The sequence below is a fragment of the Calypte anna genome, chromosome 2 (assembly GCF_003957555.1).
Source record: "Calypte anna isolate BGI_N300 chromosome 2, bCalAnn1_v1.p, whole genome shotgun sequence".
Classification (NCBI taxonomy): Eukaryota; Metazoa; Chordata; class Aves; order Apodiformes; family Trochilidae; genus Calypte; species Calypte anna.
In genome coordinates, this window is record NC_044245.1 from 84,586,521 (window position 1) to 84,611,064 (window position 24,544).

At 43.1% G+C, this 24,544-nt stretch overlaps 1 long non-coding RNA gene across 1 annotated transcript in view; it reads left to right on the plus strand.

The window, feature by feature from the left end:
* The window catches only part of LOC115597936, a 73,517-nt gene extending 52,004 nt beyond the window's left edge, over positions 1-21,513 (plus strand). The window contains exons 2-5 of the long non-coding RNA XR_003987276.1: positions 20,075-20,357; positions 20,793-20,852; positions 21,161-21,228; positions 21,310-21,513. This is a non-coding gene — a long non-coding RNA (uncharacterized LOC115597936). The remainder of the gene's footprint in view (positions 1-20,074; positions 20,358-20,792; positions 20,853-21,160; positions 21,229-21,309) is intronic.
* Positions 21,514-24,544: the final 3,031 nt, after the last annotated feature.

Below are 24,544 nucleotides of genomic sequence, written 5' to 3' on the forward strand. Positions count from 1 at the left end.
GCATCAGATTCATGTTGCATAATCACCAACATGTCAGCCTGTATGGCAGAACACAACCCTGTGACTTGGTTTGCTTACTGCCTGCATGTTTGCTTACTGCATGCATGCAATTACCCTAAGCTGGGTTTGCACTTTCCAATGAGGAATGCTCTGTGACTGTCCTTCAGCAGCTAACACTCATTGATGGGGGTGAGCTCAGCTTTTTTCCAAGAGGAAAACGACTCTGAAAAGGATCAGAAACACTATCCCAGTGCCCTTGGCTTTCCAGGGCCTCCCAGCCACAGACATGGAGGTGGCTGTGGTTTTTCTCCAGTCAACCCCAGCCCCCAGTGCCTTGGTGGCCCACCCTGAATGTGCAGCACACAGTTTGGTGCTTAGCAAACACTCGGGGGTGTTTCAGATGCGTGTTCATTTCTGATCTCCATCTCCTTTGTCTGGCTCTTGTGGTCCCTTACGTGCTGTAGGATTCTTTCCCTTGCCCTAGATTCTCCTTTGTGTCACTACACAGCTTGCAAAGGCCAGACGAAGGCCAAACATTCAAAACTTTGGGCTAAACTGTTCTGCCTTTGTCCAAACCCTCTGTGGAATATGATTAGCACATATTTACAGAGCTGAGGGGCACATCGTGAGGCCTAATGAATGGCTCCATAGTACCTAGTATGATTTAAAAGCCTAGAAGAGCATGATAAGGAGGTGAGCTTTACTTAATTAAGTTAACCTTCAGATTAATTGAGCTGCTTTAGAAAAAATGCAGTTTGAGAGCAGCAACTCCTTCCTGCAGGGCTGTAGACTCATTTTTGAGGCTGCACTCATTAGATACAGCCAAACACAATATCTGTCACAGGGTATGTTCATTGCTGAGGAAACATACTGATCCTTCCTGCCTATTTATGCTTTACAAAGTGTAAATTTCAGAAATAAATAGTTGATATACTCTGCATGCAGCAAAACTTTGCCCAAGGCTGGGTTAGTGGTGTTTTTTTTTTTCCTCTATGTCTGCTTGCTCCTTTGGATCATGCCCACACACTGCTATTTCAGTTCCTAACCTAGCAATTATCCAGCTACATGTATGTGCAGCAAGTGCACTGAATGTAGCTGCCTCCCTGGTGAGTTCAAGGAAACTCAGGTATCTCTTTCCCTGCTTTTATTGGATTGACCCTTTGCACATTATCCTGCAATTCTTTTTCTTTAGCAATTTGTAGTTATAAAGGCATATCCATTTAAACCCCTCTTTCCTCTCTTGACAGATTCATTTTTTTTTTTTTAAATGACTAATTAGCCATGGGGCTTTGTGGGTAAGCTGTTGGCTTTAGTGCCTCTCTTCAGGGCCCCTTCCAGTTCAAGTGTAGAAGACAGAGAGGTTGCAATAGCAGAGCTCAGCATAAACTCCACCCCGCCTTGGAAATCTGTCACCTACCTCTTTAGCTCTTGACATGAAAAAAAGTAAGAAAAGAAGCAGTATCTGGGAGGAATCTCTGTGCTGTGTTGTTTGGCAGTCGGATGCGCTAATGTTTCCTTCACTGGGAAACAGCTGGAAAGAGAAAAGTCTTGCTGACTTGCTTCTCTTCCCATCCATGGTCAAGCAGAAGGAGACACTGAGTGAGAAATTGGGCTGGCACTGCCAGCAACCTGTGCAAAAACAGCCACAAATCCCCAGTCAATGTACAGCTGAAACCTAGCAGAAGGTTCTCAGAAGATGCCGGATACCTCCTGGCTGGAAGAAAATGAGAACAAACAGTGTCACTTGGTGGAGCTGGGGCAGAGGGGGAGGGAGCCCCCAGTTGATGGGGGTGCCTTGAGGGGTCCCCAGAGAGCCTCAGCACAATCCCCAGAGTGCTCCTGAACAGGGGACCACAACAGACCCTGCTGAGTTTCTGATAACTGTGTCTGATGGGAAATTTTTCAGTACTGCAGACCAATATCTCTGTGGGGGATTTCTTTTGTCTTCCTGGGGTGAAAAAGATGAAAGGAGCCAGCATGATTCTAGACAGTGGTACCTGGTGTCATCAGGAGCTCCTTCACGTGTAGTAGAGTTTTAACTATTTCAGCCTCTTGACTAATCAGTACTTTAAAGTTTGACTGAACATTGGTAACAAAAAATAATGGGTGTTGTTGTGTGTTGTGTTTGGTTGGTTTTTTTCAGTTTTTTTGGTTTTTTCCCTGGGAAAAAAAATAGAATTCCAAAGAATGATGAAGACTTGCTTGAGAATTGAATTGAGTATGTGTGGCTTTGGGTGACCCATGACTAAGAAAATATAACTCTTTAAAAAAAATCAAATGGAAAAGTGTCTTACCTTTAAGGAAAAGATCTGTAATCTAATCTAATACAGGACTAATTTATTTTTGCATATCTTTATGAATTTAAAGATTATTTGTTCCAGTTCACATTCATCGTGCTTATAAGGTATATTTCAGGGAACAGAAAACATGTAAGTGAGGAAATAAACTTAAAACATTTCTAATTTGTTACTTTTGATCACTTCAGCTAGGAGGAAGAAATCTACCAGAAATATTTGTGTCGACACTGATGATACTGCACACCCTGGATATTGGCTAAGGCGACTGATATATCCAGAAAATAATTTTTTCATATTGGAGAATAAAAAAATGCATTGAAAAGTGTAATTTAATGCACTCCATACTGTTAGAGAGTTGGGGTTTTTTTTATGGGGGACTGCCAATACATTCCCCTACAGACAGTATACATCACTGTAAGCCATTCTGCCTGTTTTATTGTGTGTGTGTATGTGTCTATACAGCAACTTCCTATTCTAATTTAATTTCAGGAAGCTGAACTTCTGTAATGAGAGTTATTATGGGGGTGATGATTTCAAACTTTAAAAGGGAGACACAGGTGATTTTAAAAGAGGAAATAAACTTTCGAATACACCAAATGTCTTACTGAATGAAAGATGAAGATCAGCTTGATTTTATCTGAATTTTCAGCAAATGACCAAAAATGAGGGATTGGAGATGGGATGTAAAGACCTGGAGGTTGCATTTTTGAATCTGAACACTGGGGCTGCCTATCACTTGGTGTCTGAATGAGAAGCTGGATTTATTTTATTTTATTTTATTTTATTTTATTTTATTTTATTTTATTTTTTTGTTTGTCTACAATCCAGATTGCCTTAGAAATATGTTCTTTTTCCATCCAGAAATTTTGTTCAGTCAGTTTGAAGACTTTGGCTGTTTGTCAGGAGTTTCAGAGTGCTAAACAAAGCTTACCATGGGGACAACATCATACCTTGTGGCTCTTCACATCTGGGGTTTAGGTCTGTGTCTTGTTGGGTTTTTTGCTGTACATGTGTCCAGGCAGCAGGCCATGAGACCCAGCTCAGTCTCTGCTCAGAACCTGTCTCTTGAAGCCACACTAGCTGGGACTGGACCCTTTTTAAATGGATGGATGACCGCAAATGCCTGCATGGGAAACATCCCTGCTCCCTGTGCAGAGAGGAACCATCCGCTCCTATTTCTATCCACGATTAAGTGACAGTGTCACACACAACTACAAAAGGAAAATATCCAGGAGGGAGTATGTGGTCTGTGGCTCCCACCTCAGTACTATGCTGCTGAAATCAAAGCTACTGCTGCAAAAAAAAAAAAAAGACGCTATCAGGAACTTAAAGGGGCAGCTCCAGAGAAAACCTAATCCCCCACCTGCTAGTGCTTGCTGTTTAGTGGTAAGGGTTGTGATGTCTGATGTTTTCCCCAGTGCCCAGTTCTTTGAGTCACGCAGCTTGGTGAGAATTCTTTTCTAAAATGTTAATTTCTAGAAAAAAGCCTGAAGACGTGACCAGAGTCCTGCTTTTGCAATGAGAAGCAAAAGGAGAGTTGAACTTACTGTTTTAAGCAGTCTTTAGATTTTTAAGTTACTTTCAAGCTCTTCTGAGATCTAGCCTGTGATTTTTATTTTTTTTTACAGTGTAGCTGTGACAACACTGTGTTACAAGTATGTAGAACAGGATAATGATGCTCAGGGTTTCTTACTGCCATCACCACCTCTTTCCCTTGCTAAGACTGGCATAATCTTTCTGCTTCTCCATCTCCTTCTTCCTGGAGTTACTCCAGCCCCTAGCTTTGCTCTTTCTTGCCCCTCCCAGACTTTCCTCCCTCCTCACCACCTTCCTATATTCTTCCTACTCATTTCAAGAATCCAGTGAGCACCAGCAGAGCTCTGGTGCCTTGGTCCCCTTCTCATGTCCCCTCCATCAGAGCGGCACTTTATTACCCCAGGCTCCTGGTGGCTTTCAGGGGTGTAGGAGACAGTGTGAGAACCTGGCTCTTGCTGTCTCCTGTAAGTCAAACATAGACCTGGCAGAAGGTGGTTTTGGTGCTAAGGGTCACAGGGGTCCCCAACACTTCTGTAACAGTTGAGTGGCTGCCGTCACAGGGGGGGTGCAGCTGCAGCAACACAAATAACAGAAAGTCACAGCACCAAAAATTTACCCTCTCAAGGTGAAGGCCCCTTATGTGACCTGTCTGAGTAAGGAGGAAGATTCGGGAGCAACAAGTCATGGTGGTGGTTGTATAAAAGGAACAGAAAAAGAGGGAGAAGCAGGTTGGATTTTAGACTTAATGTTTTATAGTATCTCACAATTTAGGCTCCAGCTTTTATCCAGCTGAAGGTCAGTCTCTGAGGCTGTGATTGTGGCCTGTGGAAGGGAAGGCAAGTGAGGCAGCTGCACAAAGAAAATGGTCTGTGGTGGTCTGTCTCCCTGGGCTCCCCTGACACTCATGGTAATTCAAAGCGGAAAATTAACTCCATGTTTTCCTTTTTCCATTTGAGGCCAAAGTTCCCCTTTCTGAAGCCCCTCTGCTTTTCATAACATTTTGCTTTGTTGGATTAAATGGGGCTCAGCATGTGGGTTGACCTGGACAACAGTTGATGAACACATGTTAGAAGCTAGACCTGTGAGGAACAATTGCAATGAGGGCTGTCATGCAGCTCCACAAGCTGTTTTGGCTCAGAGGAGAGGAGGATTGGCAGTAAAGAGCAATGGCTTGATTTGTGCAGCAGTTTCAGATGTAAACAGCAACTGCATTATGCAAAATCTTGTGTCCATAAAGCTCCCCCCTTGCCTGTGGAGCCATTCAACAATCACCAAACCCTGTTCAGGAGCAGACGCTGTTTTTATTCTGAAAAAAAAAAATAGTAACAATAAAAAAAAATTAAAAATATATATTTATTTTTTGGTTTGATAACTTACTGTTGCTACTGACAGCTATCACGAGCATCTACTTAAAAAAACTCTTCTGGCTTATTTCTCTGCCCTGGCATACGTGTTCCCAGTCCTACTTAATTTCGACGTAACCATGGGCAGTGTTTGCTGTGGCTCTGGACTAACTTTGTGTCAAGCACAGGCAAACAACAATCACACATGCCATCAGGTGCAGCTGTAAAGGAAAATTAGCTCTGTGTGTCACCACCACAGGGCAGTCTCTGCTAGTACTCAGGTGTAACTCCCAGAGGTTGCCAAGGCGAGGTGCTGATCATCTTCAGGTGTTAGGAATTCCTGTGGCTTCTAAGGCCAGGTGGCTTCATTCCTCATGGAAGCTTTACCCCTTGTAATACCCTTCCCCTGCTCCCCAAATCTTTTATGTGAATCTTTCACAAATCACTCTGAGCCAAATACAACAGTTTCAAAGGGGTACCCAATGGATGTGCAAGCACTGCAGGACTTTATGGTGCTATTGTGCAGGGCAGGAGTTTCCATTTACTTCATGCATACAAAAAGTGCTACCTCCACTAAGGCCCATTAAGACTTTCCTATCTCCAGGTGATGCTAAATCTGCCATTAAGGGTACTTATGACCCTCTCAAATAAATTCAGAATTACCTCCTGGGCAATTTCCCATAAATATCCAGGACTCACCAGAGATTGTCAGTTCTCACTGGCAATAATGAAGCCTCTGGGGCCTAGATGCAGAGTTATCAACAAATCTACTTCAGAGTAAAATGTAAGAAGTCCAGGAAGAAGATTCCCAAGCTATGCAGAGGTATGTCCATGCTTATAGCCATTTCCAGGGGATACTTAAACCAGGCACAGGCTGCACAAATGATTGTGGGAAAATCAGGGCAACCCAGCTGAGTGCTGGGAGCCCTGCATTCAGCTACTACTTCAGAGAGCTGATTTCAGCTTGCTTTGGAGGAGGATCTGAGCCTTTCTCCAGAGCAAGGCATCCCACCCAATAGCATATTTAAGAATCTCCAATTTCCATTTATTCGTACTGTCCTTCTTTAAGCATGAGGAGAATCTTGTCTGGGCATTTCTGCCATTCCAGAGAGTAAGCTTCTATTTCTGGCTGTCCTAGAGAAAACAGAGAAATGGTCTGATTACAATTAGCTCTGAGCAGCAGGTTTTTGAGGACCCTTCCCCATTCCACCTCTCTCCCTTGAATTGGGAGTCTAGCCTGGAGCTCTACATTCCTGTTATGGTCAGTAGCTGCTGCACAGGGTGCACTTCTGGCCAGATGGCATCATCAGGAGAGTCCAGCAAAACCCAGCAGCGAGAGGCTATTGCCAGCCTTCCTCCACTTCTGCCTTCTCCCCCTAGCCCTGCCCCCAAACCCATTTGCTGATACCAGGCAAACTCAGGACAATCCATCGGAACACCTCCCAGGATAAGGTGGTTTCTTCTCAGCCATAGTATTTAAACTGTGGTGTAAGCTCTGAGGTGGATGAAGAGCTGCTGCCCTATAGTCTTCTGTTGGTGAAGGCAGCCACTAACTGAGGCTGGATGGAGGGAAGCAGCATCTTGAGTTATCAGAGTCTTAAGCTAGGTGAACAGGAGGCCAAGCCCTATGTATCTCTGAGGTTTAAGCTCAAAGTGCTTTACAGGCTCTTGGGAAGTAAGTTTTGTGTTGGCAAGTTTTAAAAGTAAGTTTTTAATCCTTGTTCTGTTAGTGAGGCAGCTAATGCACAGAGGGAGGGATCATCCCTTCTGTTGTATTATGTACCCATATGCAAGACATCCCCAGGTCAGAAAGACAATGTCTTGTCTGCACCTATGAGAATGACACAGGCACAGGAGGACTCCTGGAGTTGGATAAGAGAGGCTAGAGAGGTGCAAAGCCTACAGGGATCACACAGGTTCTTGCTGATTTTGTTTTGCATGGTCAGGAGTGATCTACCCAGGGCTGCAACACAGTGTGTGCCACTCTCTCTGAAACCCATGACCCAAATGCAAGTCTCTGACCCCTGCTTCTGCACTTGGATGGGGCTCTGCTTCCCTTGGCACAAACAAGGGAGCTCAACAGGCTTCATCATTCCATTTCCCTAAGAGCCAAAAAAGTTAATGCTGGAAATGCTCGTTTTTGAAATGTTTGTAATTGGCAGCTCCTGCCAAGTATTAGCAGGCCAGTAAAATCTCTCTACATAAATTGTGTTGTAATTAGCATGATTTGTTTAATGTCACCTTGTCTGGCTGTCTGAGAAAACTGTCTCAAAATGTGAAAACACTATGTTTTCATTTGAGGGAGTGGAGTCAGACTGCATCAAAGACATTTTTATTTCTCTCTGTTATTTTACAACAGCCTTCTCAAATCACTCAGGTTGGTGAACCTAGGCCAAGTTAATCAAGAATTCCCAGATGAGGAACATTACAGCCATAAGATATAGTAACAACAGTCATCAACATTTTCTTAATTAAAGTAACATGCTAATAATAATTTATGGGTATTGCATTCAGTACACAGAGCAACACAGTGAAAACATCCTAATACCCCCCCAACTACTTGGTATATGTGTAAATAAGCCATTTTAGGGGGAAGCAATAGAAAGACTGAGAGGAGAAAATAGTTTTCCTGCTGGAAAAGGATGTCAGGAGCTGACCAGGCTCCTGTGCTGGCCTTCCTGAGCTGTGCACGCAGGTCCCAAAAGCAAATACAACTCAGTGATGCTTATTTTCCCACCAGGTGGCAACAAGGACAGCAATAGGAAAGCAGTGGAGGAGTACTGGTAAGACTGGAATGCAACTGGGGAGCAACATTTTAAATTCCCAGTAGTCTTCATTACATTAAGGGTCCCAGCTTGCATGTGGTGCCTATATTGTCTATCAATGCCCCAAAAAATCTCATGACAGCCACAGCAGAAGGAAAACTGGCCAGGTCTTACATGCACCCAGGTGTCGCAGTCTGATAAAATTACTCTTATCTTCCCCATGAGCATTACAAGCAATCTGAGAAACAGAAAGAAGAAAAAACCAAGAAAAAATATTGAAATAAAAATCAGGGAGCCTATTCACGCATGAGAAATATTTCAAGGTGTGAGAAAGCTGTAGAAGGAGCACTGGATGCCCAGCTCAGCACCATCATATTTCAGCTTGAATCTTTCTTCCAAATGTTCTGCTTTTATTCTAACTAATTGAACTCAAGTCTTAAAATTTGCAACACAAACTGAATTTGATTAAATCTAACTTGATTCATATGATAAAGCATTGCAGTTAAAATGCAGCTAGAAAAATGCATTATGCTAGGACAAATAAGTACAGTTAACTTCAATAAGAGCAGAGGTAAATTGCTTTTTGCGTGAGATGTGCAATTTTACCTCAGTAGAGCTTTAATCAAAGTAAAATATTATGGGGCAAGGGAAAAATCACCCACAATGTAACATTTTGTCTACTAACTGCTCAGTAAAACTTCAAGTTTAAATTGCTAAATAAAGCCAAGGCTATATGTTATCTGTCCCCATTTAGTATGTAAACAATTAAGGTAATGTCTGGCTATGAACTAATTTATATTTATACCAGATCAAAACCCTCAGGTAGTCAATGTGAATGCACACTGTCCATGAGGTGTTTGTCTTCCACCAAAACTTCCACTGGAAAGGAAAGAAGTTTAATTTAAATGGAGTTTGCATTCACACTTAGGCCACTGTTTTCACAGCAAAATGAAAAAGAATGTAAATTAAGCATAGCTAATAAATGGGATAGAAAGCATTAACTTTGCATTTGTGGGAAGGAATCTTGCTCTTCAGTGATCAGTAGTTGATGTGAAGTTACCAACACCGGGTGCTTCAGATTCCTGCTTATGGCTCATTGCAGCCTATCTTCCATTTGGGGAGAATCTGTTCTTTTTGGGGGGGCAACACTGATAATGCTGCTGCTGTTGCCTGCTTTGCCTATAGAGAAATCTGCACCCCTTATCTCAGGAGCCCATAGCTGGGGCTGCACCTCCACTCAGGACATAGCAGGAGGCTGAGATAGCTCTGACAACACTGCAGCACAACCCAGATGCTGGGAAAAGCCTGATCTTTGATTGCATCTGGAGCTTCCCTGCAGCCAGGCTGGGAAGAGACTGAGAAGGCAGCTTCCATCAGAGCCTAGGAAGGGTTTCACACTCCCACATTTCTGCTTAACATGTAGTCAGGGGAGATACAGACTCTCCAAGGGGACACCTAGCCATATGAAAAGTGGAAAACACGCATGGCACAGGCTTCCTTGTTCTCTGCAAGGTTCTTTTGGCTTCCGCACACCCTCACTTTGGAGGTCTACTCCTTATCTTGCCAGATGGGCATCACAACCAGCCACTGTGACTAGAAAAGGAAATAATACTGGAGGGTAGAGGTCATCAAACCTTGTGCAGGTGAATCAGCAAGGTAAATAGTAACAAAAAAAAATATCCATCCTACACATCTGTCTGCCCTGGAGGAAACTGAGGGAAGTTCTGTGTCCGTGGGCTGCCTGACTATGTGGGGAACTTGCTTGAGACCTGAACCTGAGCAGAAGTTTTGCAAGGATGTTGTGCCTGCTGCCCTTGTCAGTGGACGCTGTAATTCCCCAGGCCCCAGCCCCAATCCAACCAAGGCAGAGCACAGGAGGTGTGTTTCAGCCACCAGCTCTGAGAGAATCTGCACTGTTGGTGATACAGCAACCTGGAGAGCCATCAGAAGTGCCTTGAAAAAACTAATAAGGTAGTTCAACATCACTGTGCAGATGGAGTAAGAATAAACTAAAGCAAATGTGTAAAGCCTGGGCTTTAGTTAATGTTTGGTAGAGACAGAGATGAGAGATCATTAGGTAAAAGATGGTCTGGACAATTAACACCAAGGACCATATACAGTCATTTCTCAGAAGACATGAGGGTCTTGTCTCATCTTTCAGCATGCTCTTTACTGATTATACAGCCAAAAACATCTTAGCCTGGATTTTCTGTGAGGATTTCAGCTTCTTGGAGGGACGAAAACCTCTTCAAGTACAAAACTGTTTTGCACAGAAACTAATTCTGGCATGATGGAAAGGTCATGTGTGCTCTCAGGCACCTTTCACATTCATTGCAGAACTCAAGGGAGAACTTTGCGTGGCCTGACTTTGGCCACCAAGCTTTAAGCCTGAGGTGTAAAGCTGGTGTGGCTGTGGAGTCAGTGGAGAAAGAGAGGCATTTGCTTCCAGGGGGTTTTCACAGCACCACGGGCAGGGTCCTGAGCTGGGTCACTTGCCTGGCCAGAAACTCCAGCCTGGGATTCTTCTGGGCAGATAGAGGATATAGAAGTGTGAACAAGCAGGTGCCTCCCACTACACAGCAAGGCCCTCATCATCGCTAAACCAGAGTTTACAGCCTGACCAACATACTACTAGCACTCCTTTAGTATTGACAGCTAGCAGTGGAAAGGAAAGGACATAGTGAATAGGTGACCAGCAGTCTCTTTGTAAAGGCAGATGAACAGCTACCTCTTACCATCCCCCAAAGCTGTGGCGTGGGCCTGAGGACTCTGGAAGCCATAGTCCCTCCAGATGTGGTCTGATATGAGACCACAACCCACCTGAGAAGGTAGGAGAGCACTGAGGGGAAATATAGCTCATTTCTGCTTTGAAGGAGGCTCTCTCCCTTCTTTGGAATGGACCTAGCACCTCTTCGTATGACCACATTCCCTCTGATGTCACAGGAAGCCCTGGATCAGTTCCCAGGAGGGAAATGGTGTACAGAGGATCATGGGTGGAAAAGGTTGGGAGCCAACTTGTTTTCCCTGTCTTCCATTTCTTCTCTGTGGCCTCATCCCTGGCACATTGCAAGGAACAGCCCCTGCCTTCCTGTGCCAGGAGCACAGTAGGGAGGGGAAGCAAGAGCTGCAGGAAAAGCAAGATCTTCTGGTGCTCTTGGGACACAGGCTGAGCACATATAACTGACCATGTCCCTTTGGGCATGATCTGTGCTGCCTTTACCTGTCCAGTACCTTATTCTGAGGCCAGAATGCTTCCCATGCTGAGGGGACCGTTCTTGCACCAGGACTTCAATTGATGCTTTAACATCCCACTTTGCTTCTACTATTTTTTGGAGACAGTCTAAAGGAATGAAGCACGTTCATCTGACTCCAGCTGGAATTCAGTAAATCTCACTAGAGTTCAGAAAATGTCTCTTTGTGCCTGTGGTATAATTTTTAATCTGCCACATCCAGTGACCCAAATACTTCTCGTGTCAGGACTGGAAGGTCCTGAGTGCAGATGATGGATGTTCCCTTCTGTGTAGCACCTCCTCCTTCTCAGCTGCCTTCCTTCAGCAAAGGATCCACCACGGTTTTCTGCTCTACATTTTCAGCTGTGATGTTACTCATATCCTTCATATTAGACCCAAAAATTCTTTTTTTCTCTTTCCAGCCCTAGTTTTATTACTGCACAAATGTGTTGGATGCACAGAACCTCACACATGGTGTGATTTAACTGGGAGCATTTCACCCTGCCAGATCAGAACCTACCTCTTCTTGGCTGCATACACATCACTCCCTCGAAATTCAATACTTCATGTAATTTTGATTATGTTAGTAAAGGCTGCAGTGAAAATCTCACCTGGCTTGTTAGTGATACATTGACTTAGAATACCCAGTTTAAAGAAAGAAAACAATGCAAGAAAAGCTCAAATCTCCCAATGAAATTCAGTCTTTTCAAGACAAGGTTAGCAATTTGGGAAATAGAAGTTTTTTTCCCTCCAATGGAGATGGATACTGTGTATTTAAACAGAGGCAAAATATTTCTGGATTAATTCAGTCTTAATAATTCAGTTTTTAGTAGATACAGCTGGCGCTCCAGTCTGAAACTACATCAGTAAAATCTGGTAGCTGACCTCAAGCTGTCTATAACCTATCCTTTGCTGCAGCCTCCAAACAGTTTAAGTTATGCCACTTGTAAAAGAACTTAGAAAATTTCCCCAGTGCAGGCAGGCTTGAAGAGGAAAGGAGTCCACTGCATTGATGTAAGTAAAAAACACATGACATTAAGTTGCTCCTGTGAGTGATTGCTAAATGAGTAGTGGATAAACAATGTTGGTGACCCTCTTTGCCCTTAACTCAGGCACAACAGAAAAACACAGTGGTTGAAGGCTTTGTTCAGCCTGGTTTGAAGTTTCCCAACAGGAGGAGTCCCAGGCAGAAAGAGGTATCTCCCTCTACTCTAGATGCAGATTACTTTCCCCGTGACCACTCACTCCCCTGTAAATTTTTTTCTGCTCTATGGATTTACATGCTAAAAATGTGTAATAGGGAAGGAAAGGGAAATAAACTCTCACTTTGTGGTATCATTGGCTCACATATTGCAGCTCAGCAGTCATGGACAGTATCCAGCATTAACGCTCAAAGGGACCTGCCATATTTATGACTCTTGCAGCCTCACAAAAGCAAGGAAGGCTGGTGAACAGTGATTGAAGCACAGCTGAATGAAATGCATAATATAAAGAGTGCAAAAATAAAATATTTTTTGAGGCTGAATTCCCAAAGAAATTAGGTTTATGCAATCCTGCTTTGCTGGGTAAGGATGTGTATGCTAAGGAAGGATGTGTATGTAAGGAAGGTTGCTCTTTTCACAAACTCCACACCAAGGTTTGATCCTGTTGAAGTGCTGCCAAAGACTTTTGATAAGGGGGCCGAGCAGCCTTGGAGGCAATTCAGTTAGTCTGTGCTGGACTGGAACAGATGCTTATGGGTCACAAATGGAAAGGCTAATAGACTCACCCATTATTAAGCTTCAGAACAGGGGCAGAGGTGTTTGCAAATTGCACCCACTTGTTCTGCAGCCCACAGAAATTCCCCTCTATCGTTTAAAATGGCTATCAGAAAGCTGAAAAAAATTCTCTACTTGTATTTCAAAGTTTTTTACCTGTTTCTTCAGAAAAAAAAAAAATTCTGATGTGTGGGTTGCCTGGGAAGAGGTGGCTACAGTCACAGAGCCTGATTCTGCCACTACTGGTTTCTCTGAAACTATATTCAGATGCTGCTCCATCCATGCTGAACAAGGCTACTGTCACCCAGCCCAGGCTTTGCTGAGGGTGTTACATGACACATCAGGGGATATTTTTTTCTTTGAGCAGATGACACAGGCAGCACATGGTATGCACTGACTCTTGTGAATTACGCCAGTGCATAGAATCACAGAATCATCAGAGTTGGAAGGAACCTCAAGAGATCATCTACTCCAACTCTCCCACTAAAGCAGGATCTTAAAGCAGAGCACATTACACAGGACTGCATCCAGGCAGTTTCTGAATATCTCCAGAGAAGGGGACTCCATAAGCTCCCTGGGCAGTCTGTTGCAGTGCTGTGTCACCTTCATAGTGAAGAAGTTTTTGCTTATGTTTAAATGGAACTTCCTATGTTCCATCCTGTTATGCCATTTCCCCTCATCCTGTCACTGGGAACTACTGAGAAGAGTCCAGCCCCATCTTCCTTGCACTCAGCCCTTTGATACTTATAGACATTAACAAGTTCTTCCCTCAGCCTTCTCAAGCCTAAAAAATACCAGTTCTCTCAGCCTTTCCTCATGAGAGAGATGCTCCAGCCCACCAGTCATCTTTGTTGCTCTTCACTGGACTCTCTCTTAAACTGGGGAGCCCAGAACTGGATGCAGTATTCAAGCTGTGGCCTCACCAGGACAGTAGAGGGGGGAGAATGACCTCCTTCAGCCTACTGGCCACACTCTTCTTCATATAGCCTAGAATTCCATTGGTCTTCCTGGCAGAAGGTCACAATGCTGCCTCATGGATAATTTACTATGTATCAGGACCCCTAGGTCCTTCTTTTCCAGACTGCTTTCCTGCAGATTCACCCCTATTCTGCTACTTGAGGTTCTTCCTCTCCGGGTGCAGGACCCTTCATGTTGCACGTACAATGTGAAGCAGGGGTTTGACTCTAACATATCTGGTTTTTTAATATATGGAGGTGAAGTTCAGTTCCTCAGTAACAGAGAAAGTGAACATTTCCACAACTGCAGAGTGAACAAATAGCATTGGAAAGGTTTTCCAAGTTGTGCTCTGCCTCATAGGGAAAGATGTTTGGATTTCACAGATCTATAACTAGCAAAATTGCATTTTGGGAGGAGGGGTTTTCAAAAATCTTCAGTTGAGGGGCTGTTTTGCAAGATCTCCAGTTTTATGCATGTCCAAATGACACTGCTTCCATAAATAAGCTGTTATCCACAATAAGTAATAACACATAATGAGTGCAGTGGCAGTCAATTACCTGTGTTTCTAACTAATGTGATAATGGTGCAGCAGTGATACGAGGATGTTCATTGCTTCTTATTTGAAACAATAGCAGTGCTGAGGTTTTTGTGTGCATAAGAGGGGACACTTTTTAAAACAGTGGCTAATATCAAATGCCTTCATCCAAGGAAGGCTGTGAGCACACTGTCTCACGTTCAGAGGTAAAAAAGCACCAGCAGCTTTCATTTCATCACTTTGAAAATCAGATCACTTGCTTGGGGGCTGCTGTGATTGATAATGCCAGTGCCTGCTTCAGAAATGTGTGTGCTCACCCCTCTGTGAAGAATATCCAGAACAGTAGTGCAGGAGGAGGAAAGAAGTTTGGGCCTACAGTGCATCTGAACAAAGGGGAGCTCACACCAGGGTACTGATTATTTGGGGCCTGTAGAATTGAAGAAACCCGTTCTCTCCACATGTGGTATCAGTTTTCAGTCAAAAAATCTCCTGAACAGTAAAATTTTTTTTGCTTGATTGCAGCCGCCAGCGCAAGATTAATGTATAACCAACGTGTAAACTGAGATCCCTTTGACTCTGAAGAGAGCCTGAAGCAATGATTCAAAACTATCTGAACTTTTAACTTCAGCTCACTCGGGGTTGTGGACTCTTCAGTTGTGAAGCTATGTTTTTTCAAGTGTGGGGTTTTTGTTGGTTTGGGCTTTTTAAAAAAAATTTATTTTATTTTATGGGGGTTTTTGCTACAAGGTTCATTATTTGCAGAGGATGGGTCTTTCTGCCCTTCAGGGATCTATCTATCACTGCTGACTCTCTACATCTTCTCTGCATGGAAGAAGTAATTGGATTGTACTTTCTGCACATGACCAATACAGCAGGGAAATCCAGGGTTGGACAACTAAGCTGTCTAGTGGGGAGGGGAGGATCTGATTCCAAGGAAAACAAAATGGCTGAGTATAACCACAGCATCTTTCCTGTCTTTTCTATGGAAGAGCTGGGACATGCTGAAATCTCCTCACCAGACTGCACTGGAGCTTGGGAAGGTCCCTGAAACCTTCAGAGAGCTGTGAAAATCTTAACAACCCAAATAATCCTTGCTGAAAACCAGCCCAAGATATTAAATGTCTGTGAATATATGAAACAATAAGCTGTGCTATGGGATGCTAATGGTTAGGGACATTTCTTAAAATTACAATACAAAGGCATTACTGCAAAATTTAGTGGTGTTTTCACGATGTTAGGGTCTTCATATGCTACCACATAGCTGGAGTACATAATTATGGAGGGCAGCTGCAACCCTTCACCCCCTGCCCCCCAAAAAGAAAAGAAGGAAAATGAAATTATTTTGTACATTTCCAGATAGTTTTTTATTTATTATTATTATGCTGTTACAAAATGTCATGTTGTAACCTTAAGCATTGTGCTGTTTCTTTATTCCTGAAGACACCAGAATCCTGACATTATCATGTTCCTGGGAGTGATTTGGGCAAAGTGATGAGATTGCCAAGACCGCATTCTATAAGTCTTTAAGAGTTTAGCAGATTTATTCCTTTCCTTCAAATGAATGTCTGCTTGTCATTGTCAGAATGGCACTGCTTGCCACCCCACTCCACCCCCTTAGATCCAAGCATGAAAAAAAAGAAGCTGTTTGGAGCTTGATGTGTTGCTTGTAGCTATGTTAGAAAAACTGTGCTATTCTGGGAGCATTCAGGCTTCTCCCACCAGCTCTTCCAGCTGTAACATCATGCATGTTTTTAATCTCAGCAGTAAGAACTCTCATTGGTCTCCAGCAGCCAAAATCCAAGTGCTGGCTGGTGTTCTATGAGGCCTAAGGAATGTGTGTATGTGTGGGGGGGTGTTTGCAAGGGGGTGTAGCACAGATGCTCATTTATTTGCATGAAGGAGAGGTTTGATGGTCAACTTTGCACAACCACCCCCCAACCATGTTCCAGCAGATTCATCCTGCTGCTCTGATTTAGAGCTGTGCCTGGCTTGCTCTAACCTGCAGCACTGAAACAGATTTGCAAGAGCTGAGGAGATCACTGCTGAAAAGTGTACCAATGGGATCTGCTCCTTTGCTCCCAAGAAGCCATCATCTCCCTCTGTCCTTGCCGTGGAGACAGATATGGGTTGCAGGTGCCTGTAGGAAGGTTTGTGCCTCTGGACAACCCCTTCCAAAGTTGTGCAGCATCAGACATGCATGAGGAGTGCTCTACATGGGAAGGGACAGTGCTGGTCCCAAAACTTGTGCTGGCAGTAGGGTTTCTTACGCAGGCCGATTTGTGAATTTCTCCTCAATAAATATTGAGGGGCATTACTTTGAGGATCAGCTTTCATTGGAATAAAAGGATTGACACACAGCGAAATCTCTGCTATTACTTTCTACTTATAAAGCCCACAAATCTGCATGATGAGCCGAATTCTCCTATTGGAAGGATTATTTGTTGTATGAAACATCTAGAGCAGCAGAAGGAAGCCATTCTTGGAATTTCCATCGAGAAAAATTGTTCTCTGCATCAGTGAAACCCCACCATTGTCCCACTCATTGTATTAACATTCGCAGTAAAAGATGGCAGTTACAAAAACGTGGGGGAGTATGATCAAATCAGTATTTCTTAAGCAATTTTGGAGTGTGCAACAGATATGTTATAATAATAATGGAAAGCATACAATAATCTGAGATGTCAGAATTTCTGAGGGGGCAGAATCAAAGGTCTGATTCAATTTATTGCTGAACGGAAGACGAACAAACAGGACAACTTGGGGTGTTGTACTTACAAGTTGGATGAGTTATACTGTGTTTTCTTTTTTTTAAGCAAATCTAAAATTTAAATGCTGCTGTAGTGGAAAACTAAAATGACACAGTACCATACACAGATCTCCTACAGACAGTATGAGTTGGTGCATATGTGTGTGTGTGTATTTGTGTTGTAATTTAAAAGATGACATCATCCCAAGCTAAAAAAAAATTTGGGACCTTGTGTGAGAGAAAGTATTTGCCTCAGTATGAGTACCCATGGCAATTAACATCAAAGTGGAAGCCAGGAATAGCATTTAAACCCTTACCAGCAAGATCTGGTAAATCAAAGAAGTTAAAGTGATCTTCTTGCCTTCCACCCCAAACACTTCTGCTCCAAGACCAGCCTCCCTTTCTCTGTGCTGACAGCTACAGTGTTTTTCTTGTCCCCATCAGTGTACACCCTGTGCCATCTTTGTGACCACCCTCCCTCTGCTTGTTTACACGTCTGAACTGCAGCTGAAGGTTTGCATTAACAAGAGCAGAATTTTGCTTGGGTCATGATGCAGTGAAATACAAAGAAACCAAAGAAACCTGGACCTTTATCTTGTGAGTGGCTCCAGACACTGGGACTGCAATATGCGGTATGGCTGAGGCTAAAATTGGTATCATAACAAAGCATGGGTCTAAATAAAAACTGCCTTAAACTCTCAGGAGCTTTGCTGCTTCTACTCGATGACAGTTGTTAAAGAGCAGCTCTCCTACAGAAACAACCAGACCAAATATAGTGTGCTGGAGTAAATGCAAGAGGCAACACTGGAAGAAAACTAAAAATGTTTTGCTTGGTCTCTGGATGCAACCCTATTTCTGTAAGAGCCCACAGCTGCCATATCTGAAGGTGTTTGTCCCATGAGCTTGGGAATCCCACAATTATTACAACACAGCCATTTTCAGAAGCTCCAGGTCTATCTCGAGGCCATGCTTGAGGCTGGGAGGCTCCTTCATGTGCCAGCCCCGGGGAACCTGGTGAGCAATTTTCTCTCCCAGGTGGCTGCTATCAGCCTCAGAGAGAGGCCACCAGGAGACACTTTTTATGTTACCTTTTCTGGTGGTCTGCTATTGATCAGTTGCATAGCTAATCTTGATTTAGTTATGTGTTCATGCAGAGAGCAAGATGCAACTAGGAGAGGAAGCAACCCAACACAATAGTACAGACTCTTTGCCACAATGGTGTTTTATGATCTGCTCAGAATGTACACAGGTCCCTCACAGAGCTGCTGTGACCTGCAGGAACTTTGCAGGCATGTACAAGCTGCAGGACCTGGAAGGCAGCAAAGCTGCAACCTTGTCTGGGAGCCTAGGCAAAGGCAAAGCTTCCTCTGTGCTCAGGAGGCCTTGACCTTTTTTATTCCACACCAGCTTTCTCCTTTGCACCTTCTTTATGTTTTTCATGTTGTCGTGTTTGGAGCGGCTCAAACTTCAGCACCAAAAGCAAGCTCAGTGAGTACAAAACCCTAGCTACAAATCCTTTGGATTGAAGCTGTGCCAATTTTCACCTGCCCCAATCAATAACCCTCTCAGCTACCCTGAGGAGCAATCTTATGGGGAACTGCTGCAACCAACAGAGTCTGGTGTAGCTTCTTGGCAAGCCAGATGAAAACACAGCCACGCTGCTGCTGTTGGACTGTCCAAGGCGTAAGGTGTCCAAGAGCTTTGTGTCCCCACAGAGTGTTTCCACACTACAAAATGTGGGTCACTCTTGCTAAGGGGCAGGGACAGAAACTGCCTCCCCAATGAGCAATACCTTCCCTAATCACCCTCCCTGCAATGTAACCCTATGACTGCCAGAGGGAGTTTTGCCTAAATAAAACCTGGACTTTGGATTGCTACAAAGCAAGAGATGTCCTGGGGAGTGTGAATGCCTCTGAGCAACAGCTGGACATCTGGTGCTGCCTGTGGCCACCAGAGCTGTGGAGTTTGCCTGATGCTTAAAACATAATCAGCAGTCTCGGCTATAAGCCTGCGCCATTTCATTTGAAAATTAAAGTCATTTTCTGAGTAATAGGAGCACATTCGTGCCTGGAAACTGTAGGGCACTTAGCATCTTTTTCAATTTCAGTGCTCAAAAAAAGAGGGGGACAAAGTGCCGGGAAAGATTGTTTCTTGACTGAACTATTGTAGGCCAAGTTTCAGGCCAGAGTGGTTTTTTTGTGTGACTCAGTGGTAAATTGCTGAACAAAGAGCTGTATAATGCAGAGGCAATACTGCAAAAAGCATTTAACTCTAGCTGTGCTGGAAGTGGTTTTGGAAACTTCTGGCATCTTTGCTGTCCTTCTCACAGCTTGTAAATGGATTGAAACCTTCCTCAGGGATTTCTGTAACAAAGTGGGTAAAAATGTAAGTGCTCTGTAATCTCTGTGGCGAGATTTAGTATCAGGTAGAGTAGATAATTTGAATTACTTAAAGCAATCATGCTTTTGAAAGCTTTTCTTAGTTCTTGTGATAACTAGTTTGTAGCAAAATTACCTTCCAAAAGCTTCTTTGCATACTCCCCTAATGAACTTCTGATTTACATATAGTATGTAGATATGACTTATCTCGTAATGTAGTTTTCTTCCATTTATTCAAGGTGGATTTTTGTTTTAGGAGGAAATATTATGTAGTGTCGATAGCCACTGTGGAGGAATTATTGCAAGTATCTCATTTGTAATGCTTTTGTTCTTCCACTCAGAAACCCCACATCTCACTTTCTCCATGGAGCAGAGGATATTGTGTTTGACTTATTACAAAGCCTGAAGCATTTTCTAGATTGACTGCAACTAATCACTACAATATGCCTTCTTAGTTTGGAATCCTTCAACATGGGAAAAGGGCCTCTTACTTCAAAATCTATTTTACTTCTAATTTTTGTCCCTCAAAGGTAAAGTCTGGACCTGTGTGCCTCCTTCATCAGCATCCCCCTTAGTGTCACCACTACTAAGGACATGAGGAGGATGAGATGTCTGATGTCTAACAGTGAAAGTGTGGTAGTTCAAGTCCAAAAGTGACCAGACTTCAGACAAAGAATGTGTAGAGAAGCTGCTGAGGTCTCCACACAAGTGTCTGACACCAGTCCCACCAAGGGGGATATGAAATTCTCACAACTCAGCCTATTCTCCTCAGTCCCTGAGGATGCAACTTCCACCCCATCTTTGCCTCTCCAGGTAAGAGTGGGATATCAGTGTGTGAACTGGCTGATTTTTATTGCTTTTTGATGTAGAGTAACTTTACTACTTTTTTCATTCTTTTCTGGGGGGTTTGGTTGGTTGGTTGTTTTCTTCTCATGAGAGCCATAGCACCCACATATCTATGATAAAATTTATTTATGTAGTGGTTTGGGATTATACAGGACAATAGGCTAAAATAAGTAGTTTATTGAAGAACAATGCTTAAGAAAGGAACGTCAGATACTGTGCTGTGGTTTAGAAAGCTGGCCACTAATCTAATATTTTTAACAAGCCACTCTGAGTTGCAGGATGGAATAAAAGTTGTCTTTAAAAAAAAAAGAAATAAACCTGTGCTGCAGGGTATAAACAAGCTTCATAAAAGGTTGGGATAGGAATAATATCCCCTTCTGACACATCACTTCATAATTACAGAATATGGGCTTGCTTGCATCTTTCTCTGAGGGATCTAGTGCTGGCATTTTTAGATACTAGGTAAGTAATTTTTAAAATTTATATATCCTTCCACTTCTTTCAGTGGAAAGACAGGCTTTCAAGGACATTTTACACAGGTCAATTGCTATGTAGAGACCAAGAACTTAATATCCTCCATCACATTTCATGACTGCGTTATAGGTAGTCCACAGGTAATCAGGGACTGATGAACCACAGCATGACAACCACAAGACAATTCACACCAGAAATCAGATTATGTCTGACAGTTTTCTAACACCTGATGTCTTGAAATCAAGGCTGGACTTTTTTTTTTTTTTCTTTTTCTTTTTTTTTTTTTTTCCTCACAGAAGACATGCTTCAGTTTGGCTGGAAAATACAAGCTTGAAGAAAGAACTTAAAAGTCTGTGGCAAACCTGTAAGTACTGACATACATCGTGATTGTAATGTTTAATTCTAGACTGAAAATCAATGAATCTACAAAATTCCATATTTCTAGGAAAATAAAGACACAAATCTACATCCATGTTGGCAAGTGATACGAAGTTTTCTCCTGGGGAATATCTAATATCTGCAAAGAAGCCCCACACCTAAGGGAAGGTTGATCCGGGATGATGTCACCTATGTGAATCATAAAGGAATTTTCTCCTTCACTGCTCAGATGAGGATTTTTAATGATTGCCTCCCATTTACTTCACAACACTTCACTGCTGAGCAACTTGAGACTTCTTCACACCATTTGAGTTTGATGGCACGTACGAGTAATGCAGAGACCTTTCCTTCCTGAGGGAAATTAAGAAAATAATTCATTCTTTCACTCAGTAACTCAACTGAATCCAATTTGAGTTCATTCTTTTAGGAAATATGTTCAGCTAATTTGAATTAAAATATAAAAAGCAAAACATCAGTAATACTGACCATCTTGATATCCCAGTTCTTAGTTCTTTCATACCATTCTTCCTCCACTAACAATTTTATTTTGCAGAGGGAGAAACTAGCATGAAGTCTTAGAAGAATGTCATATCTGCAACTTCTGCATATCATGAAACACTCCTGTGTGTATACATGTATGAAAGAAAACCGTAGCAATGAATTTTTCATGTTGATTTGTCATTTTTTTTTCATTTGTGAGCTTTTATTTTTACTTTTTACTTACGTTTACTTTAGTGTCTATTTTTCAGATGCATTGTGTGCACAGAGAAAGGTATGATAAGAGGATGGGAGCGTCAGGTGCACTCTGTGTCCTCTGAGTCACATTAACTAGGGAACCTTTGTCCACATAATCATAGCACACTTGATGAAGAGACTGCAGGAAAGTGAGTTATTTAGAGACAAGTATCACCTTTTAGAAATTTACCTGCCTGCCAAAACTTGGCAAAACAAGATGGTAAGTTCAGGTCAATACACAGAGTAGTTCATCACTGTCTGTCTTTCCTTCTGGCTGCCAGGAGTGCCTGGCATGTCAGGGACCACAAGCTGAGCACTAGACAAAAAGCACTTTGTTGCTTGTAAAAATGAAACAAACTCCTTGTTGGAAAAAAAACCCAACCTATTTTCAGCAGTAATGCATCCTTGGACAACCCTGCAGCCATGGCAGAGCCTGAGTGATCAGCCCAGGCCATCTTTAACAGTGTCAGTGGATACCTGTACACCAGGGACCTCTGCTATCCTGAAGAAGTGGCTCCAGCTGCCTTGTGCCAGAGCATCCTATAGCTACCTTTCCTTACATCTTCATTATCCAAGCAACAAACATTAAGAAGCAACAAGCATTAACAAAATATACCTACTCTATTGTTTAACAAAATATACCTACTCTATTGTTCAACAGCTGTAATACAGGAGAGCCCCTGGGATTACATGTACTGCTTTGACCTCTAGTTCTTCCCTAACTCATCAGTAATTCTGTTGTGTCAAATAAATCTTGTATTTCTGGCCTTACTTGTAGTATTCATAGCACAGATGCTGTTCTCTCCCTGTTGGACTGCAGCTGGCTATTCCCTCATGGGGCATGGGGTACTGATTTTTCAAAGGTGTGGTGATCTGGTGCTACATGTGCTGTACAACCTCAGATAAGAGGTCTCAAATAGCAGACGCTCTTGCCTTTTCAAGGTCTTCCCATCTGTATCTTTTTATAACCTTCTTCTCTAGGGCTTGAGGGTGGCATCAGCTGCTGAGGCTCTTTCACACAACAAGGTTTCTAACATCTGCCCAATGTCATGGTTTGTAACAGTAAATGATACTGCTTACAGCAAACATCTCTGGGGTTTTCTCAGATTTTTCAATCTCTAAATGGTTTTCAGGCTTCTTGCATCCTATCTCTGTCTACACTACTTTAGAAATTACAATCCTGGTGATTTGGGCACTGAGGATTCCTGTGAGGCTGGTGCAGAGGCTGGTAAGAGACTGCCCTGATCCTCTGGGGCCAGGAGTGTCATGTCCTTTTTGCATCTGGACTGAAATTGGAGAGGCTTTAGAAGGGTCAGACACAAATGCACATGTTTTGGCATTCCTCTTTGTGTCATGGGGCTTTTTGCACAACTAAGAATTACAGATGTGCCCCTCAAAGTCACCCCAAGATTCTGACCTCTTTTCTCACACCATTTTACACAGTGTACCATGTCCAACATGACTGTAATCTGTCATCCATTTTACTCACATCCAGCTCTGTCTCTTGCTATTTCAACTCCTCTCCCAGGAATTTCTGTTCGGAAGGCTTTTCAGGCTCAGATCACATTTTGTCACTCTTCTGCCCTAGATCAAAAGCTGCAACCTCACTCCCTTTGCATCTATGACTCCCAAAAATTAGAAGGCTGCTCTGAGGCAGCCAGTCTCCCTAGAGCAGGGGCAACAAGTTGTGGTGGCTATACATGTCTGGTGGTTTTTTTAGATTGCTGGGTTTTTTGGTTTTTTTTCAAGGGGTCAGGCTGTGCTGCCTCCCTGCCAGCTCCCTGTTTTCCCTGTCTGACATTGCTCGCTCTGGGCACTCATGCATGGCTGGAGGATGTGCTCCATGGCTCTGCTCAGGCAAGCCTGTCTCCTAGGTGTGCAGCCAGTGCTGGATAAATGATGTCAGATCTTTGCTGGAACTACTGGGTGGCTATTGAAGAAAAAACGTTGGGAATTAGGATGGGCACCTCCTGCAATGCTCATCGTGGGTGGTAAGTTCTATATAGTGATTGCAGGAGCTTCCCTTCTGGGCTGTAAATGTTTTGCAAACAGGCCCCTGTGTGGTACTCAGCACAGCGTGCCCTGCTCGGTGTCTTGCCAGAGATATTGTTGGGCAGTAGCCTCTCCTCACCTGAGAGTCCTGGAGTCCCAGTGACATGTGTTACAGATGTCTGAGCACTCAGCAGTGACTTCTTTGTGATGCTGGCTAATTTCTCCAGGGCAGGATCCATTTCTCTCAACAATTTCACTTGCAGGCTGGAATTTCACAAGCAACTCTGTTTTTAATTAGAGGCTCCATAATGTCTCTAAAGATATGCATAGTGTCAGAGAGCTTACATCTGAAACATAGTACTTCGTGGTTTCTTATTTTTATTGTTGGTTTTGAGTACTGTTATGTGTCCCTCTACAGTCTTACTCTGTCCAGGTCACATCTTCAAATAACTTTCTCAATGGTTCAGTTGTTCCAAGTATTTTGAAAATAATCTCTCTCAGGTCACTTCTTGTCCTCCCTGCTCAGTGAGAGAGTGAAAGGTTTTACTTCTGTGTTTTCTCTGTCTTTTATAGCC